Source organism: Bombyx mandarina, chromosome 10, assembly GCF_030267445.1.
Source record: "Bombyx mandarina strain Sakado chromosome 10, ASM3026744v2".
NCBI classification, from domain to species: domain Eukaryota; kingdom Metazoa; phylum Arthropoda; class Insecta; order Lepidoptera; family Bombycidae; genus Bombyx; species Bombyx mandarina.
Window position 1 is genome coordinate 9,926,472 of NC_143217.1, and position 22,653 is coordinate 9,949,124.

Here is a 22,653-nt window from a genome sequence, read left to right on the forward strand (position 1 = left end):
ACAACGTAAACGCGCCACCCACCTTGAGATATAAGTTTTAGGGTCTCTGTATAGTTACGACGGCTGCCCCACCCTTCAATCCGAAGCACATTACTGCTTCACGGCGGAAATAGGCAGGGTGGTGGTACCTACCCGGACGGACTCACAAGATGTCCTACTAGCAGTTAAAAAAAAATTGTCAGTAAGTAACACAATTGTAAATAATAGTGAAATATGTAAGTAACACATTAAGTCTATGGGCCCAGTAACCACTTAATATCAGGTGGGCTGTAAGCTCGTCTACCTAACTAAGCAATAAATAAAAATAAATAAATTAATATCTTTCGTGATTCAGGTACTAAGGTTCCGTACTTTCATTAGTGTTGTGTTGTTATTCAAAGGGGTTAATGTTATTAGTTTGAGAATTATTCTGTTCGATAATGTTGAATTAGATGAGTCATCGTTGTAAATAATTTTAAATACATATTTCGTAACACGTGATGTAGTTTCCTGACAGACATATTGTTTTATACAATGCAGCGATCCGAGCGCTTCGTTTGAATATGAATGTACCTGTACGCGTGGATTAATAGCCGTCGAGTATAATCTTTTGCATGTCACTTGGTGCAATTTATCTTACACGGTGCTGTTTGAGCGATAGATATTTTTGTTTTATTACATAAATACTTTATTACAAGCATTTTCTTAAAAAATGATAGAATACATTTTCATTTAAAATAAAATTACTAATAATATTTAATTATGATTACGGTCCGCATCAAGCAGCTTAATACAATTTTTAAAATGTTTCCAAATCATTATTTGATGTTCCAAATTCAATCTGTGGATCCAGGATATGGATTTAGGAAAAAAAGCACTAACACTACCTAATATTTTGTTTTCTATAAACTAAATAATTAATACACAATTTCGTGAACCTTTTTCCCACAATGGTTTTGCAATATAAATTTAAGTATGTGTCTTAAAAGCAGCTACAAAATTTGCGTTAAAATTTCGCTAAACCGGAAAATATTGTTCAGAAAACGTCTCATGAAATTTAAAGTAAAACGGACGTTTTTACAGAATCCTAATTTGGGATCAGAAAGCCGCTGTTGAATATTGAGTAAAAATTAATGAACTTTGAAACATTTCTTTTTTTTTTGTTTAAAAATTGTGTTCTGATTACAAAGATATTCTTTTAAATTACGTTGCCAACATACAAAGAGGTTTTATTGCGAGGATTGTCATAAAAAAATATGATATGAGTCGGCTAATAATTATGTTGTGAGAGATAAATGAGACTACATAATCATTTTTTAGTGTAGGTATCTTGATCCTGCATATAGTGCCACGAAGCAGTCATTTGTTATGATTTGAAAGCTGGGACAGTCGTATACAATACAATTAGGACTTGAACCTCATGTTTCAATGTGGGTGAGACATTCACGTTGTTTTGTCTATGGCAAAAAAGAACATCGAATACGTTCATTTAAATTATGTTTTGCGAATTAGTCTGGTGTTCCACTTAATTGTATTATAAACTCGGCACCCGAAATATTGGCATATAAGAAGCCGATTATCGTACTGAAAAAAAAAAAGACGTGTTATATTTTCAATTAGTAGTTCAAGAAAAACATACGTGTGTGTCACGGTGTATAGATTCGGTTATGTTTTTTCCTACCTAGTCGCTGATAGCCTAGGGAACTACTCCATTTACGCACGGTTTGGTAGGTAAGCTCATAAGCTCCAGCAAGAGGAGTACTTTGCTGAATCTGCCACCGCATCGAAATCACGGCTCCCTGAGAAGATCTGGCGAGGAACTCAGTTATAGCTCAGAGGCTATGTGTTCGATAACGGAATCATAGTATAACTACAGTTTGTGTGTTTTCGATAATAATAGCAGGAAGACCGGGCCTCCTTAATATAAAATAAATTAATGGTAATACTACTACTATACTACTACTGCGCTGGCGCTATGACCCGGAAGTAGGTCTTGGCCTCCGCTAATAAACTTTGCCTTTCATCCCGGCGCTACTCAACACCTTGCCAGTCTGACACTTGGAGCTCGCGTAAATTTCATTCCACAGCGTCAGACCAGCGGTACTTGGGCTTCCCTACGGGGCAGCGTCCCTCCGGTACAACCGTTTCACAGCCCGATCCTGCTCCATACGCACTGCAAATTAATTAATGACAATGCATGAGCTTTTTTGACATTGTGAAAAAACAAAGAAACGAAAAAGAAAATGATCAAATGATCAAAAATCTAGATTTTGTTATAAATATAAAATGAAAACTATAAAACTAAATACGGGTAATGTAAAAGAAACACCGAATGAAAAAGAAGCATCAAAATTCCCTTTCCTTAGCACATTGCATTAGAAATACTATTGATTTCAGGCAGGTGGCAGGTCGTAAAACTCATGCCAAATATCTGTGCAACATGACAATAGGAAAATGCTTTGCCGGGCCTACATATTGTGGGACAGAAGAAGAAAAAATCATCGGTACGACCAAGGTTTTTAATTTCGGATTCGTCTATCTTAAATTAGACCACACGACTGTTATCGTTCCGAATTCTTTACACAATTCGTGATTACAATCACACGATCAAATATATATTTTACCTTAAAAGTTTATCACTTAAAAGCGTATCTCTCACCTTGTGTTTATTTGATCGTGGGCTATATTATCAGCTTTAGATAGAAGACGAAAGCGCATGGCGACGATCTGACAATGACATTTTATCTTTTTTTTTCCTACCTAATCTGGTAGCCTTGAGAGGCTATTCCAGCGTAACCTTAACTAGTAGGTGAGCTCACGGGGCTCAAACCTGACGATGTTGCTAACACGAACCCTAGCAAAGCCGTGCTTCGCAGAATCTACCACCGGATCGGAAACGCTACCCACTGAGAAGATCCGGCGAGAAACTCAGTGGGCTGTGTCTGAGGGTTAATTTACTCGTCGAGCCCTTCGTCGCAAGCGACGGGTTCGACGAGAACGGTGATCGGTGCTTGAATTACCTAAAAGCACCGTTAGTGGATCGGGAGGATCCGAAATGACGTGTTTTGGGCGACGTCGACTGCTTTCCATTCTTTCCGCAGGATCGGGAATGTAGTTACCGGCGGCCACGATGAGAGGGTTCTCGTATCGTGCCGCTTTATCGAAGTGGCGCATCGACGCCGACTGCATATACTTACTGGTGGACTCTAAGTCCAGGTCGTCATGAAGGTCGACATTCCTGACGAACCACGGGGCTCCGACGGCTATCCTGCAAAAACGGGATTGAATAATTTGAAATGATTTTAGGTGAGTGCGGGCCGCGTGAGCGAACACTACACTTGCATAGGTCATGACGGGGTGTATGCAAGTTTTTTAGAGTGTCACCTTATTTCTAAGGGACATTTTACTTCGCCTGCATATCATCGGGTAGAAATTTTACCGAAGTGTATATGCTAATACAATAAATGGCCACTGTCTTCAAGAGGTCTCAAATGTGAGGTCAAAGTCTCAATTGTATTTTATAACGGCAGTGCCTCGAGTTTTGACACTATTCAAAAAGAAAAACACGATATTTCTCCGTCGAAATTGGCAAGTTCGCATCTATCTGCACGTGGTCTGTCTCAGTCAGTTTTCAACTTAAAAACGTACGTGGTAAGTACTATTTATATTAATGTTCGTTTTTCTTAGCTTTAAAACATGTGTGATGTAAAAATGTTTGCAGATGAAACAAGTCCTAAATAATTTTGCGATTTTACTGTGGTTCGATCCATTGATAAACACGTGTACGGCCTCCAGGATCAAAGACAATTTTTTTTTAAATATGTACCTAATACCGGTGGCGCTTTGTCACGTTTCGATTTAAAATCTGACGTTATTAGGATACACTGAAACTTCGACCTTATGTCCCAAGCTCAAAAGCTGCATATACGTTGTAGGTACTGTGAACCCATGAACCTTATGTAACAATCACCAAATCAGCTCTCTGCTAGTATACTACATAAGATACTGAAAAAAAAACGAACCATAATAAACATAGCTCGTTAGGTTACTCAGACACTAAAGTTTGCACAATGTGAATTCACAGACCGTGCTTACTTGGCAAAATATACATTCATATCATCTTAATATATTACATACGGATATAATTGCGTAGCCGACCTATTTGTTACGCAAGAAAAGGAATAAATATCCGCTAATAAAAATAATACAAACGCTATCATTTTCTTGGCACACTGCTTCCTATTAAGTGTTGAAACAAGAGAACCTAGTGTGCCAGTGGGTTGGTTATGTAACCGCTGACAAGTCGATATTGTTATCCGTATTTGGGGAGCTTTAGGCTTACGAGAAGAAACGTAAATTGTTTACATTAAAAACTTTTTGTTTAAAACTTGAATGAAAAAATAATTTTATATCTTTTTTTACGATTTACTCTCGCGTTTTTTTTGTTTCTATATTATTTCGTGGTCACGGACGACTTGTTCGGGTCATGACATTAAATAACGCGAGTTTAAACAGTAAAACGTAAATACAAAAACGTATGTCGTATTCTATTCTAAAAAACGAACTTTTTTTTTTTGGTCGTAGAGCACCATCAATCGCGAAGCAGTCACGTGTTACAGGTTAAAGACTGGATTACCTATATCATTTAGCTGTACAATTGAAACTTCCTTGAAACGACCTCACAGGGCTGGTATTCAAATGGTTATGTCTAAGGGCTCTGGTAACCATTTAACATCATGTAGGCGTGAACTACTCACTTAAAGCAATAAAAACTAAGGCTAATTCGTATTGTGTGTAAATATTCAGTAGGTATATTTGCTAACGCAAAGCTACATTAAGAAGTTGTTGATCTGCGTTCCTATGGGAACTCGATGTGGTTTGACGCGCTTGCAAGGGCGACGGCTGCGCTTATGCAGCCTGCAATGTACAGAAAGCAGACGCATTCTCGGGCGACAAGGCGCGCGGGCGTGCAGGGTCAACGGTCGCATGCGCGTGCGCCTGGGAACCAACGATAAATATTTGAATTCAACACTTGATACATGTGCTCAGCAAATTGATTATAGCCGCTTTGGGAGCCGTAGTACCGGCCGCTGTTTATGGTACAGTTTCTGGGTCGAAAGAGTAAATATTGTCTACTTGTCGAACAGCTTCCGCGAGTCGAATGCGGAACACGTTTGTGTAGTATCGAACAAAACAACTAGCTACTGTTTGCAGAATTAAGTATTGAATAATATTTATTCATTTGTGCCGCAGTCAGTTTTTTATGTTAATCGATGCATATTTTTTTTGTATTTACAATCAGGTTTTCATTCATTCTAAAAAAAAGTAAAATCACATGTCTTGCGCGAACTTCTGCAACGATGGACGATCAATGGGTGATGATAATCACCCATTGATTCAAGGAGGGGATAAGCCGTATTTTAATGATTATGTTCCGATCATAAATATTAATGAAAATTGTATACTCGTATCGGAGCTCGAGCGATCTTTTACGACAAGGCATGTCGAGCCGAGAATGTACAACGCGTGCGCTATCACGCATCGAACATAATTTCGGCTTTATAAAATCTTGGATGTTGTGTTTTTTAAAACACTAATTTATTAGAACATGTATCACGTACGATAAATAATAAGGAACAAAATTACGTTCCGAAGATTGCGTGCGCCGCACAGGGAGCCATACAACATTAATCAAAACACCTATTCATCATTCGTTCGTTAAGAAGCTGCTTTATATCGCTAACATATTTTTACAAACTAATAACTAAACAAGACTTACTAGTCTTGTTTGATTATTATAAAACATTATTTTCGCGAAATATCATAAGTTTTCTACATAACATTCCTTAAAACGAAAATACATTGCAAGTTGTAATCTGTACTGTGGATATACGTACAGTATACATACACTTTAAATACGTAATCCATTAATTCAAAACGACTTTTTATTTTATTTTGACGTGACAACGTCTTATAATTCGATGGAGCCGGCTGCACGCACGAAAAAACATGACTCATGCGGCGTTACCTCGCTCTGAGGCGTTCCATTTAAGGTTTGAAGTGCAAGCGTGATCGCGCAACGAGCGAAAAAGAGGCACAATCGGCCTCCGCGTTCGGCAGCGTTCGACATCTGTCTCTCTCCTACTTGAGTAAGCGATGCCTCCGCGTGGACAGCTGCTATACAATAATACAATTCAAAGCACATCCATACTTGTAAAAAAACTATGTACATTGTAAATAAAAACATAATTGTATTTACGCGTACAAATAAATGTAACTTGATCAATTCAATAGTGATTTCCATTTACCTCCTTCTCTATATTCATACAAAATATCTATCTATCAAACAAATAAAATTAAAATTTTCTTTTGAAAAAATGAAACCATTCCATCAGATTTTCTTATGACGTCACGTTCAACTATCGTCAGTAAGCCGAATTTACAGACAACCGATTTTTTTTTTAAATATGTTTTCGTCTCTCAGTACAGTACATATATCCATAGTTTTATACCTTAAGAATATAAAGAATCCGTAAAATCATAAAATTTATACGACAGCATTTCTTCAGAATATCAAGACGGGTACGAATACAAAGAGAGCAAATACCGTAAGCAAATACTTCAAATAACCGGTCATGACCTTTGAAAATTCAGAAGAGTCAAAGATCTAAAAATCGTATTGGTGGCTAAAAAAAATATTTAGGTACTTTCAATACACAACTAATTATTATATGTACAAAAGAGTCCTTCCATCGGAATGGACTGACGCTGTCTAGTTTTGGAAATGATCCAAGTCGAAAAATAGAGTGATACATGAAATACTAGTCCCTACCCGAACTTGACAAATATAGTGGAGACAGTACAGTACATAAAGTTAATAACATAAATGTTCTTAACCCATAGACACAGCCCAGTGAGTTTCTCGCCGGATCTTCTCAGTGGGTCGTGTTTCCGATCCGGTGGTAGATTCTGCGAAGCACTGCTCTTACTAGGGCCAGTTTTAGCAACACTCCCGGTTAGAGCCCCGTGAGCTCACCTACACGTCAAGGAGAAGCTGAAATAGCTTCTCAAGGTTATCAGCATAGGTAGGAGAAAAATAATAATTGAGGTAATCCAAATCGTAAGTATTAAGAAGTGTACTTACTGCAAATACATTTAAACATGAAACATTGAAAACAAATGCCATGAAGAATAATACTACAATCGGTCGTAGGTACTTATTACAAATAAATTCAGTCAGTCTGACATTACTACTTAGAATAAACATAAGGCATTAGAACTTTGGTTTAATAACGTATCTCTATAAAATGACAGAATATTCTTTGTCGAAATGAGTATACCACAGAATAATGGGCTGGAACGTTCGAGATGTTACATTGTCTCCCTAATAGGGTATTGTCGTGGAATGAACAAGAAAACCAATATTTGACCGCGCACGTATACCGTAATTCCTTTTCTTGTGTCGGGAATGTAATAAAACTTATCCACGGATTGGTATGCGACCTACGCACCCTACTTGCGCGTATCACTTGCAATTAATCTATGTCAGCATTTCTCTGGCTAAAAAGCGTGTATAGAAAAAAAAACAAAGAAATCATTCAGTGTATGATTCGATAACTTCAACTGCAAGTATCCAGATACATATTTGCAAACAAAATTTTCAAGACGTCATCATTGATATACATATGTTTATTTTACGCTTAGCTGATTACACGACGATTATATATTATTATCTAAATGCAAATTTAATGAGAAAACGCCAATTATCGCAGTGACTATGCGCTATGACATGTCCTTCTTCAAACGAGGCTTGTGGAGAGTATTAAGCGGTAGGCTGCGGCTTGGCTCTACCCCTGGCATTGCTGAAGTCCATGGGCGACGGTAACCACTCACCATCAGATGGGCCGTATGCTCGTCTGCCTACAAGGGCAATAAAAAAAAAACTTAGGTTAGCTAAAAAAATTTTTTAAACCTGTAGCAAAATTTGAGAAATCTAAGCTCCAATCATATTTTAATTTCATGTTATACGTATCAACAACTGGTTAATGCTAGCACTGCAAGAGATGTAATTAATTAAAGTCATTAACAATTAAATACCAGTATGGAAATAACAACAAACTAAACCTGATTGTGAAGTGGAATATCATGCCTACTTACATCGAGAATGATTATCGGAAAAGCTTTGACCAACAATGTATCAGAGGAAACTTAAAGGATAGTGTTTGAACAGTAAACACGTCTACAGAGACAAGCCAAACAAGAGCCTAAAATATATAAAGATTTTGAAACTGATGCTACATTTTTTTGTTTTTTGTTTCGTAATAATTCCCTTATCTGTTAAGAATTTACTGTTTAGTCCAACTAGCAATGAAAACTAAACATGAATGGTCCAAATAATTCTACTTTATCACTTCTTCAGATGTTCGTAGATTTTAAAAACACAAATAAAATAATAGTTTTACAAGAGCTGTGAAAATATCAAAGCCACATGTACAATAAACACGGTATTCGAATAAAGATTCTTGCAAGATACACAATAAAATAAAAAACAACATTGTAGGAAAATACTTTTCATTAAAAAGAATACAAAACATGATCTAAATTCCAAGATCCGGCTTTACTATAATACAATCGACGCCATATCTCTAGTAGTGGCAAGTCTAAAAATAAACATTGAGCACTGCTCCTGTCTTTCAATGGTAAATTGAAATCGAATTCCCAGTCAGTTGTTTGATTAGTGTGCTGGTGAAGTGAAGAATCAACATTGATGTATTGTAAGTTGGGACTCAGCCTCCCGAGAACGTTCCGTTTTCTCTTTTTGCCCGCAGTGTAAATAAGTCGAGCCATCCAACATGCATAGGTTTCATCGAGCGACTAATGCTAATGCGTTTCAAAGCACCTCTCATAGCCGATGCACTCGAGTTGTTGTTCTATTGAGTTCTAACGATTATGACTTTCGAAACAGCTTTTTAGTTAACTGCGTCGTGAACATGTAGATTTATTGTTTTACTTATACTGCTGCTGTTTCTTGTATAAATGTCATACCTTGATAATTTTCTCAATAAAACCACCTGTCGTATGGCATAGGACCTATGGCCATAAATTTTTTTAGTCGTTGGTAACTACAAACTTAAATTAGCATAATGCATAGTAAATTGTTTAGGTACGTTAATGTCAAGCGCACATTATGATATTTTTCTCCGATCCCATAGATAATAACATTTAATATTTTGGATATGGATGCAGGCTTGACGGATTTTCACCGAATGAAAATAGGTACCTTACTTATTAGGAATAATAATGAAACAGAAAAGCAGGAATTCTGTCAGAAAAAATCTGCATCACTTAGTCATACTTTTACATACATTACATACATAAAAAAATCCACGTATCTGATTAATGTAAATATTAATTAAAAGTAGGTATTGCATAGGATTAAAGAGGTTTACTGAGCATTCTTCCGTTATAGCAACAAAATAATCAACTATTCTAACTTTTTAATGCCATTGCCATTTGTAAATCGGAATACTTTTCTAATTAATCTGAGCTTAAGTTTCATCCGTTTTAAAAAAAAGGTTTTCATTATCATAGAAATAGATTGTATTTTGAAAGTCTCCATCAATTACTATGTTCAATGGTCAATATCTCTATCTCAGCACAAAAAATGTGTTATGGCTTAAATAATCTATGGGAAATAAATAAATTTAGTGTTATTCTGTCGCACTGCTGTTTTATATATTTTTATAATAAACGATGCAAGAATTCATTGATTCGTCTATGTTCTAGAATTATTCTTAGTACACGCTCAGTTTAGAGCTGTTTAATATATGGCACTGTTACTTTCAGTTGATCTTTCAATATAATTAGAGTTAGGAGGTCCAATTGTTATGTTTCAACAGAATGTCTTATAACCGTGAAATAGAATTCCATTAGAATTTTTTTGGTTCTAATGTATACCTACCTACAATTAGCTTTTTGTAATTCTAATTCACCTACAATCAAGACCAGTGTAATTGAGTGAAACTTGAGTAAATAGAAGGATATGTGCTAATTGCGGAGGCGAACAGATTCTGAAGATAGAACACGTACTCAATTAGTCACCATTAACTGTGCCAACTTTCAACTTTGTTAAGATTCTAGCCAACCGTAACTAAGAGAAGATCTAGTCTCTATAAAAGGTGAATATACTCGTAGCTTTGCTGTTTTATATTTTTGTCTATTATTGAATTTAAAACCCAAGAATACTTGACACTTTTCTTTAGGATAAAAATTAGTTCACGTACGTCCTATTTCTTTGCAAAAAATCATGCTGAAAGAGAAACGCTGTTTTAGCGTAACATGACACATTTCCCAACTAATAATATTGATTGTTAATCTACATAATATACACATTTCATATATATATGAGTATATAATATCATTAGATGCAATTACATTTGCGTCCTTTTGTGATTGATGAAATTTACCATTTAAAATGAATGGTTGTAATAAACGTTGTGTTGTGCAGTAATTGGAGAAACAAGATAATGTCACGCGAAAAGTTCATTAGCGCCGGGATGAGATCAGTGTGTCAATATAATGTTCCGGATGAGACATTAAACGTGTTTACGAAGCTTTACGATTTAATTTGTAATGTAAATTACGAAGGGATATGGTTAGACGAGTTCACGGCCCGCCTTTTGTTAAGCGGTTATCGGGTCTTAAAAAACACATCATTGTTCTTTTTTCTGGAAAGACTATTCTGATTTTTAGTTCAATGGAGGCTAGGCAACAAATTGCAATACTCTATCAAAATACTTTATCTATATATTAATACGTGAAGCAAAAACTTTGTATTCCTTTTCACGAAAATTGCGCGAACGGAGGAGTATGAAATTTTCCACACTTATAGAGAATATAGAGAAGAAGTGCACAATGCTAATATTTCTTTTAAATAATGCATAAAAGATACATTAAATCAATAAAGAAAACATTACACACTACATACCATGTATTTGACGCACACACGCATGCATACTATTTATTGTCAAACTTTTGTTCTTGGAGTCTGTTGTCAAATTGAGAATTAAAGAGAAAGATTAAATATTGTTTGCCTTTGTTAATATTTTTTATAGTGTAGTCTTGGCGAAATTTGTGATTATAGAAGTATAAAATACAATCATAATAGTGTACAAACTTACAATTCCAATTAATTATAGTCGAATTTCGACTACTGCGGGACCTCTATTTAAATTAAAAACATAATTAAATTACGACTTATAGCTTTCAATCTTCACAGAGATCAATTAGATTTTTATGGCATAGTACGCATTGGTACCGGTAATCTTTGAGTAGATGCTGCTAGTTTTCACTGGCTCTATTTTCCTGAGGGTTTCTAATTAGGTTGGGGTGTGTGTTGGCAGCTTATCCGCCCAATTAGCATAGCAAACGAAGGAAGTTACGGCGTGTGCTGGCGTGTGGTTTCGATTCAGTCTCGTTAATGGCAAGGTTTGCATTATACCAGAGAATACGTACGCTACATGTACGCTGTCTGTTTTGGGTTGGGGTCTTCATAATGTGTTCGACACGGTTTTGAATTCTTGCAAACTATGCGGCTATTTTATTGCAAGGTTTTGTTAATTAAATTATTTAAAAAATGTTTTACTGATGATATAGGGGCTTAAGCCATCGGGGATGTGGGCACGCAAGAGCAAGTTTTGTTTAGACAACACTTTCTGCGTAATTTGTCCAAGATTTTTGTAATCTACTTATTTTATATAAATCTAAGTGGACATTGACGTCATTTTCCAATAGGTTAGTCTATATATACCAGTGAAGTACGATCACGAGCTCTATTTATAGTATTGGCGTTAAAAAATTATTACTTATTGGTACTCATTTTACTGGTGGCAGGACCTCTTGTGAGTCCGCACGGGTAGGTACCACCGATGCACCGGCGTTCGAATCTCAGGCGGGTACCAATTTTTCTAATGAAATACGTACTCAACAAATGTTCACGATTGACTTCCACGGTGTAATAAAAATGAAACCCGCAAAATTATAATTTGCGAATTACTGGTGGTAGGACCTCTTGTGAGTCCACGCGGGTGGGTACCACCACCCTACCTATTTCTGCCGTGAAGCAGTAATGCGTTTCGGTTTGAAGGGTGGGGCAGCCGTTGTAACTATACTGAGACCTTAGAACTTATATCTCAAGGTGAGTGGCGCATTTACGTTGTAGATATCTATGGACTCCAGTAACCACTTAACACCAGGTGGGCTGTGAACTCGTTCGTACACCCACCTAAGGAATAAAAAAAAAAACTTAAAACGACTTTCAATAACTATCGGCAGATGAAATGTATGATGGGGCGCGCTTGCTTCGTGCATTGTCCAATTAAAGTTCGGTTTCGCTAGTGAAGCATCCGGCGACGGGGCAACGGGATGGCCGAATGCAATAAGTGCGCAGGAACAAATCAGACTATTTGCTCATTCAAAACTTAACATAAATATAGTCCCGTCTAAGATTGATTTAAAAGTAATCTTCATTGTATTTGACTATTGTTAATTTTGATTGAGTGACTGATTCACGAAAGTCCAGCTTTGAATGTTTCTGGATAAAATAGTTCTTGATTTCTTTAAAACTTGATACCTATTTACTTTTACACCCAATAACAAAACGTTCTATGTACAACATTTGACTAACATATTCATGGAGGGACAAAAGGTGGTAAATATTATTTGGAGAAAATTTGTTTTTTTTACGGATTAAAATAGAAGTCTGTAAAGCACCATAAAATAAAGAACAATATGAAGCTTAGAGAATTGTTGAAATTCAACCTTCATATACACGTAGGGCTTACCCAGTATATATGGATAGATGGCAAAGGGTCTCCTAAATAACAAGAGTTCAGAATAATATTTAATTCCCTCGTCGGGTTTGGAGTGAACATGTAAAAATACATAAGTTGCAATAATAATAATGATAATAAATTCAAAAATACGTTTAAAACAGAGATTTGTTTTACAGTTCTGTCTAGCGTACAAACACTCTCTCAATCATTATTTTTAATTACTAAATGACAGTCACGCACGAAACTTACGACACACGAAAACCCTATTATAGAAGAATAATAATGAACTGTCCATCATATTACTTCAAGCTTAACCACTGAGGAAGGACGGTAGGCAGCGACTTGGCTTCGCCACTGCTATTGCTGGAGTCCACGGGCATGAGTAACCACTCACCATCAGGTGGGCTGTATGCTCGTCTGCCTACAAGGGAAATAAAAAAAATTAGAACAAAAATCATTCTGATTCGAGAATACTAAATAAATTGCAACAATAGCACCTACATTGACAAATTTAATGCTTATGGAATTGTCACATAAAACTTAGCTGCGTAAAAACGTTTTATTTTATGTTGTAAAGCTATGCAATAAAATAATTTACGAGTAAACTAGCTTTGACACTTAAAGTGTAACATGGAAATTACTTGGTATTTTTCATGAAATCAACACTAATAAATGTTCAATACAGCAATAATGTCTTACAAAATTACAAAAACTTTTATAATTTGCAACAGTTATTTTTGTGTATGATATATCTACAATACATTAAACCATAACTGTTTGTACGTACCTATCTTTTTTGTTATTGCTGTAATAAAAGCCTATTATTGGCGATAATGTCGAACTTTTAACGACGTTATCAGGAAAATAAAATGACCAACGATAGAAAATCTTGGTTTATTGCGGGTCGACAGCCTCACGAAAGGGCTTTGTGTTCACGAAATGAAGATTTTTTTTTTCTTTGTGTGTAGGCATCGATTATCGTGAAACACATTAGCGCGATACCATCGAAATACTTGTCGGGGGTACGTTGCCACTCTTCGGCATGGAACGAACATCAGCCACTCCCCAGAGGACAAACACACGCCCTCACATGACATTAAACTCGATCATGATTATGTGCAAACAGGACGTTTAATGTTACAGACTAACATGACTAACATATATTTATATATATGTATGTCCGAAACCATTTGGACAAATAGTATGCCATAAAATGTATTAGGTAATTTTGAAATAAAGAATATTTATGTGACATATATGGTGTCAGGACGGTCGAATGTAAGGTTTGTTGTCAAAATAATTAAAATAAAATTCATCATGTTAAAATTTGGACAATTTTCGGATTGCCCAATAGCAACACTGTTGGTGGGAGCAATGGCAGTAGTGGGAACGCGACATAATAAAAAAGGCGGTAGTCTGAAAAAATGGCAGAAAAAGCAGTGTATTCTGTAGTGAGCAGATATCTAAAGGTTGTACAAGTGGAGTTACAAATAAAGCAATACAGAATTAACCAGACCATTGCAATCTGTGTATTTGTTTTCTGGCTTTGGAAGCTAAGTCTACAAACAAATGTAATCGAAAATGTTCACCCAACGGCACTAATTAATTGAGCATTTTAAAAAGCGTTCGGAAACTGCACCACATTTTTCGCTACATCCATTTAGAACACGTCCAGTTTTTTAACTAGTTTTTATAACGCTACATAAATATCAGTTTAGACTCCATTAAGTTAAAATCAAATCTGTGTTTAATTCTACCAACGGTCTATCTGTACAGTGATTAAGCTTGTAACGTTTGCGTCCTGACGTCTGCGCGGACTCTACGAATAGACCAGCTAAATACGTACAAAGCCAGGGACTCCATTTGCATAATGGACGGAGACAACGCCAATCCAGAGACCTGAAAAGCGACCGACAAATCGAACGCTTTTGGGTGAATAGATTGGATCGGAAACTATTTACGTTTTGAAAACAAAACCGGAGAGTAGGGGTAGAGCAAGGAACGGCGGGAAGGAATTACAAACGTGCTAGCGATCGTTTGTCGAGTCACGCGATAAATTGAATGACTTCACATTAATTTACATCAAAATATTCAAACATCTAGAACGTTTTTGGAATAACTTTGTACTCGTATTTTTATAATCGACACCGTCAACAATTTTTAATTCGAAATTTAAGAATAATTTATTTCTGGAGTACCCTTTTTTTTTCCTACCTATGCTGATAGCCTTGAGAGGCTATTTCAGCGTACCCTAGCTTGTGTAGGTGAGCTCGCGGGGCTCAAACCGGAGAATTGCTAACACCGCCCTAGCAAGAGCAGTGCTTCGCAGAATCTACCACCGGATCGGAAGCGCGACCCACTGAGAAGATCCGGCGAGAAACTCAGTGGGCTGTGTCTGTGGGTTAATTCGCTCGTCGAGCCCTTCGTCGCAAGCGACGGGTTCGACGAGGACGGTGACCGGTGCTTGTATTGCCTAAAAGCACCGTTAATGGATCAGGAGGATCCGTGATGACGTGCTTTGGGCGACGTCGACGGTTTACCAATCGGTCTACAGGATCGGGTATGTAATTTCCAGCGGCTACGATGAGAGGGTTCTCATGTCGTGCCGCCTTCTCAAAGTGGCGCAGCGATGCCGACTGTAGATACTTACTGACGGGGTCGAGCTCCAGGTCATCGTGGAGGTCCACGTTCCTCTGGAACCATGGTGCTCCGACGGCTATCCTGCAGAATCGGGATTGTATAACCTGAAGGGGTTTCAAGTTGGTGGGGGCCGCGTGAGCGAACCTGGAGTACCCACATTTCATTGAATTCCCTATATATAATTTCCTAATATAAATTGCTGTGATAACTTTGAGAAGAAAAAATGTTATTTCTGTCATCTATGTTCCTTGAATTCTATTAATAAATTGGGGACAAAATGAATAACGGTATAATGAGACATCAAAGAAACATAGTACCTACTCATATAACCAAAACCTCGGTTACTTCCAGTAAAGTCGCTTTCAGAAATAAGCCGAAGTATTACAAATATCTTGGGGTAAAGAATTTCTTAATGAAATGATAAATTCCGAGGTTGATCGAGCAATATCCCACGAAAATATCTATTAGGGTTAATCGTTTGTTTTAAAAACTTACATTCTATGGATATATAAAGTTAAGCATGCGTCATGGATTGATAAAATTAAATGGGAAGTTAGGATATTAATTGCTTCATTGAACTATTATTTTGGTTACTAGCAATCCAATGAGAATTCAAAGCGGATTTATTGCTTTTAGTTAAGATTATCCGAGTTTGGAAACTGTAACCGCGTCTTAATTAAACCTACTTTGACGGTTTAATTTCGCGTTTATTATTTTTATTGTAACTACAGACTGATTTTCTTAGCAAGTTATTAGTACAATATTCAAATTTCGACTCGTCCGCAATCACGAACACTGTATTCATTAAGTGTTCATTAAGCTGTAATGGCACCTTAAGCTACACCTTTTCGGTAGGCAGTGGCTTGGCTCTGCCCCTGGCATTGCTGAAGTCCATGAGCGACGGTAACCACTCACCATCAGGTGGGCCGTATGCTCGCCTACAAGGGCAATAAAAAAAAAACAGCGAATTGGTAGGGGACAAAAAAAAGATTCGTCGGTAAGAATATATTGCAAACAAGAAACGCGAAATTAAACCGCAAAAGTAGTTTTAAATAATGACTACGGCTCGAAAAAACCGAAAACGAAATTCTATGACCGCACCTTAAGTCGTCAAAAATGATTCGATTCTATGTATTTCTGAGGTACCTACCGACACAGGGAATCCGCCGTTTTTATCGCGTTCTCTCGAGTTCCTCCCATCATTTGCGAGGCCCCGATGTCGACAATGGGCTTTTTATCGACGTACCGCGCGCACATACGCATCGTTTGATAGTCATAAAGTTTGAAACGCTGCAGCTTGACTACTCATCCGTGGAATTTTGCCGCTTTTCATAATGTTCAAACGGTCGAGTCGTTTCGTTCACAGATTCACGAATGTTTGTGTTCGATTTGGAAGTAGAACGCATCAATTTCGATATTTCGATTGTATTGATAACATATTTGATTTTGTTTTCTTTTATATCGAAATTTAGATACAGAGCTTAATTAATTTTTAACTAATTCAATTACAAGGACGGGATATTCGCTATTCGATGCGTACATTTGAATATTACGCTATAGATCAGAACAAAAACTAACTAATCTCACAATACATTCTAAAATTTTAAAATTTTACAAGAACACAGTTATTATTAATCTCTGAATTTTGAAAAAATTAAATCCCAAAAGTATAATATAAAAATAAACTTTTCCAAAAAAATAAATTCTTATATTTGAGATTAATTTAATATTTCATAATTGACCGGATAGAGAAACCTACACCTGTTATTATTATCTCAATGTTTTAACTCCATCGTAACTCAAGTGTAGCTTGGAACTCGGTCGCCATTTTATCACAGCACAAGTCGTGTGGCAAGATCTAATTAAACACAAGTTTCCCGTGGGAAGCATTTTTTACGCCTCCATATACCAGTTTCAATACTAAGGTAATAATAATATGATTACTTTGGCAACAAAATAACGAATGACGACAAATAGTTAATTCACAATAAAAAGATTGCAAGCTCATATGAGTTTTTGCAAGTCGATGATAAAAAATAATTTAGTATCCCGTTCATCCCGTTGTACAATGTTATCTGACGCGGGGCGTTCGTGTTGCCCGTTTTGACTGGGGCTAGCAGGCCTTAATATTTTTTGAGGATAAAATTTTAATAACAAAAGCTTTTCGTGCTATTCGTAGTATGTAAACATATTATTATATTCATTTTGACATCTATACGAAGCTATAGAGAACAGCATCGACGGTTCAAGTCGTGTTTACTGCAAAACACTTAAAATTTTCTAAATTAATTTCACTGTAGTACAGCTCAACAACTCAAACATACGTAGGAGTTGTTGAAATTGTATTAAACAATATATTGATTCATTAAAATATGTTTAATATTTCAAACAATTAATTTGTAAAAACAAACTCAAATTCAGTCATATCTTTCTTATGTGTTTTTGTTTGTCATAATAATATGTTTTAGTGTTGATGTAATATTTCTAAAAATGTAAACAAATACGTCCAGTATTAATTGAGCTATTAAAACATTAAGTTGTAGTCGTGTTCTAAAAAGAATGCTCATAAGCAAAGAGACCTGGTACTTCTTAATCTTTTTGATTAAATCGGGCCTCCTTCTCTAATTTAAACGACTGTTGAGCATAACTGTGAGAAAAATTATTACTATATTTTTTCCTACCTAATCGTTAGTAGCCTAAGGGGCTATTCAAACTTCGCGCGAACTAGTAGATGAGCTCAGGGGCTCAACCTGAGAGAATTGCTAACACTAGCCCTAGCAAGAGCAGTGCTTCGCTGAATCTAGTACCGGAGATCGAAATCACGACCCACTGAGAAGATCCGATGAGAAGCTCAGTGGATTGTGTCTAAGGGCTAGTTTGCACGTCGACTGTCGAGCTCTTCGTTGGGAGTCGACGGAAGCGGCCCGTAAGCTCGTACACCAGTCTATGGAGTTAATATAAAAAGTATTAAAATTCAATTAATATTCGTCAATATTTTCTTCAAACTTCGAAACGTAATCAATAATATATTTTGACCGTATTAATAAATAAATAAAGTATTTACAATATTGATATCTTAAGATTGCTGAAGTACCTACCAGCCGAGCCGGCAAAATAAAACGCTAGTGACTGTTGATTAAGGTATCACTGTATATTTATATGAATTTGGATAAATTGAGCAAACAAATCTTCCCGAAAACATAAAGACTGGTTACCGTAGTGTTTACCCATCCGCCCTTACAAAGCAGGCCTATAACGGCCGTTTTCAATAACCTATCTATCCCTAGTTTCGGTTACTAAAGATAGACAAATCTATATTTTTGTCCTTACTTACGTTCCAATAACCTATCGACGGGCAGCAGTTCCTATCGGATTTATCTATCCATCGTCGGGAGGACGGATAACCTGCTAAAGATAGAACGCTCATACAAATCGTGCTTACTTCCGTTTCAATATGAGTTTTAAGTAACTCTCCGGTAGGCGGCGCTATCTCTAGTATGGGCATTCGCTTATCTGTCAAAATCGGCCGGTTACATGTTTATCTTTCGAAAGTAAATCGCTATAATTTAATAATTGTTTCTCTTCATATTGGCATATTGTAGCAGTGATGATAGTGATATGGAATTATTTCAAATGTTAATGGATTGTGATGCAGATAGTGATAGTGAGGCCGATATCATATGGTTAGGAAAATAAAGATCGTCTGAATTACATGGCGAAGATCAATAATTACGAATTTGACTATAGATTTCTGAGCAAAGGTGTTGTGAATGAATTGATTAATTTAATGAGACCATATTTGAGTGTAACGTCAAAAAGGTAAGATAAATTTTAACCATAAAAGTACTCGTTATTACAACTTATATTTGTTTATAGCAATAGCAAAATTATACCTAATTTTTGTTGTGTTACAAAATCACACTCAACAGGAATTCTATAATACTGCTGGATTCCCATGGTGCCCTAAATGACATTCATATACTAATACAATAACCTGGTAGGCTATTTACCTTCATTCTTATTACACACTAATACCTCTACATTTTATATTTGTGTTACAGATTCAAATATAGGAGAGGAATTTAGAAATAGAAAAAGAGTATTTTGAATGTGTAATTTGTGTGCAATGCATCATTGATGTTTCAAAATGTTGTTGCTTGATGGCCTGGGTCTACTCATGATACAACTATAATTAACCATTCCGATTGAAAAGGTATTTCTTATTTATATTACCTTATTTATATTATTATTATTATATATTATTATTATATTTTTATTTATTTATATTATATATTTAGGTGTTTATATGAATTTAATATGACACTATTATAATAAATTATCTACATATCAAGAGAACATTGATAACAAGGTGGACTTGGAAATTGCTATTTGCTTGCCGATAGAGGCTATCCCCACAACCCTATCTTTTAACGTGATTAATTAACCCACATACTCAATCGGAACGATTTAAAATGAATCACATATTAAAACAAGAAATACTATAGAGAGGTAATCTTCCCCATGATCTGTAAGCGGAGTAAAATGTCCCTTCGGAACAAGGTGACACTTTACAAAACTTGCATAAGGCCCGTCATGACTTACGCGAGTGTGGTGTTCGCTCACGCGGCCCGCACACACATAGACACCCTCCAATCCCTACAATCCCGCTTTTGCAGGTTAGCTGTCGGCGCTCCGTGGTTCGTGAGGAACGTTGACCTACACGACGACCTGGGCCTCGAATCAATTCGGAAATACATGAAGTCAGCGTCGGAACGATACTTCGATAAGGCTATGCGTCATGATAATCGCCTTATCGTTGCCGCCGCTGACTACTCTCCGAATCCTGATCATGCAGGAGCCAGTCACCGTCGACGCCCTAGACACGTCCTTACGGATCCATCAGATCCAATAACCTTTGCATTAGATGCCTTCAGCTCTAATACTAGGGGCAGGCTTAGGGACCCCGGTAACCGTACTCGTCGAACTCGACAAAGAGGTCGACGTGCAACCTAACCCATGCATCAGCCCGCTGAGTTTCTCGCCGGATCAGCGAGGTCGCGATTCCGATCCGGTAGTAGATTCATTCGCGAAACAATTGCTCTTGAGTTGTTAGGTCTCCTTCGGAGGCGCTCGGGCAGTTGTTAGCAAATCCCACCCCTCTTGGCTGAGCCTTTGCTCGCCCACCTGTCCTGGTGAAACTGGAAAGGCCTTCGGGCCACCAGTAAACTTTCAATCAGAAAAAAAAAAAAAAAAAAAAAAAAAAAAATAAAAAAAAAAAAAAAAAAAGGTAATCTTTTTTTTTAGTTAAGAGCTTGTTATACTGTATTGTAAAATAATTTAAGCGAATAATGTATAATTTTCAGATGCATTGGTGTTTGTAAAAGAAGACTCCCTGTATATCATTGAAAAGTAGATTAAAACTAGAAAATATGCAAGCTGTTATTATAGCTGCCATGCTGCATAATATCGTCAGAAGTATGAATTTAGAAGAATTAGAATCAGAAATTTCAGTCGCAGATACATTACAGGAAAATAATATAATTGTTCATAACAATTTTTCAAAACTTACATCTGAAATACAACTATGTACTTATAAATAATTGCTTCCAAAGATAATTTATAAAATAAACTCCAAAGATAATTTGACTATTTTTTATTTTCCAAAATGATAATTACATGGTAGTTAGTACATGCAAGATATTTAATTTAGAATTTGTACATATACTTAAAAAACTATCTAACATAAAATTATTATTGCCTACTTAATTTATGAAATTTAATATTCCTTTTAAGTAATTTTTAATTTTTTATATTATCTAAATCTAACTTAACTTTTGCTACCGTTTTCTTTATTTTCCAAGTCAAGTCTCTTTTTTGCTATTAGATATTCTGCTAATGCATTGTCCCTATGCTAGCCTTGCATTTCTTTTCTTCCATCTTGTTTCCGCTTGGCTGTAAAAGTGTTAAAAATATTATATGTGACCTACAACAATGTGCATGCTTTATCCAAAATTTCATCTGCAATCCTTACCACCTCCAGCCTGTAACAAAGAGCATAATTATTTCAAATACTACGGCAACCTGAAGAAAAAATCATGTTTATCAATGTGTTATTAGAGACAAACAATCAACTAATTATACTAACCTTACTAAGGTTGTTTCTTATGTTGCCGTAGCGTTCTTTAAGTTTTCCCATTTTAGTCGAAGCTGCGATGGAGTTCGTGGGAAACGACGAATCGACGAATTAAAATCATTTACAAGGGTTTGCCAAGCCTGCTCCTTCAATTTATTGTTTGTGGCATTTGTTGCCTTATTATTGAAATGTTTTTTCGCCGCCACAAGTTCTGCTAGAATCATCGTCTCATCTTTTGTCATGGGTGCTGCCTTTCTTGACTGAAAAAGATATATTTTCTAAACTTGAACTCAAAGTTTTCAAAGTAAAATTATTATTATCAATGTAGTTCATAGATACTTACAGAATTCATTTTATTTCACTGTAGCTCTTTAATTACACACTTAGAATTATAAACGAAAGTTTTAAAGCGTTTTGGAGGTAAGTCATCATCTAATATAGTAGGTAAACAATAGAAAAACAAACAAAAGAAACTGATCACTGCTTATTGGCAAACGGACTGTCAAAACGTTTCGTTTCATAATTTCGACTAGGATAAAAATAGCAATACGTCCAATTTAAAAAAATCTACATATGTTTTTATTACTTTTTGTTATAAACAAATGTGTTTATGATAGTCTACAATATGCTGGTTAAATTATAGTTATAATTTAGAATAAAATAAAATAAGTCTTGATCCTGACGTTGTTTCGTATTTGTAGTAGAACGAAACGTATCAAGAGGCTCGGATAAATCGGAGGGAAGAAGCTATCTACTGTTGGTTAAAGAGAGATAGCACTTATCCGTGATTGTGAAACGCAAACTAAGGATAGATACGCTCTTGCTGATATTCGGAGATAGCTATCTATCCGAAAACTCAGATACGTTATTGAAAACGGCCGTAAATCAAGTTGTCGAGTCGGCTATGCCGTGAGACAAGATGTTGCTGCTACATGAATCGATGTTTGTCAAGTTATGAGATGCCAACCCTATATGTACCCACATGTACCGTCATGTTTTTCATAAAAGTAACATGATTGTATTCATAAAAGAAACAGGATTGTACGTTATGTTTCTCATAAAAATATA

The 22,653-nt window shown here is 36.1% G+C and overlaps 1 protein-coding gene and 2 long non-coding RNA genes across 4 annotated transcripts in view; 2 read left to right on the forward strand and 1 right to left on the reverse strand.

Annotated features, from left to right (window-relative positions):
- Positions 1 to 22,653, forward strand: part of dtn (transmembrane protein 132C dtn) — a 95,528-nt gene that overhangs the window by 22,948 nt on the left and 49,927 nt on the right. The window lies entirely within an intron of this gene.
- On the forward strand, positions 18,575 to 21,093 carry LOC149502220 (uncharacterized). The gene is made up of 3 exons (XR_016323662.1): positions 18,575 to 19,271; positions 19,514 to 19,961; positions 20,740 to 21,093. It is a non-coding gene; the product is annotated as an uncharacterized LOC149502220 (long non-coding RNA).
- Positions 21,091 to 22,470, reverse strand: LOC149502221 (uncharacterized). 2 transcript variants are annotated; one of them, XR_016323661.1, is made up of 3 exons: positions 21,929 to 22,455; positions 21,598 to 21,845; positions 21,091 to 21,493 (listed from the first exon to the last, which is right to left on the reverse strand). It is a non-coding gene; the product is annotated as an uncharacterized LOC149502221 (long non-coding RNA). The 2 variants fall into 2 exon arrangements; XR_016323660.1 differs by having other exon boundaries at positions 21,598 to 22,470.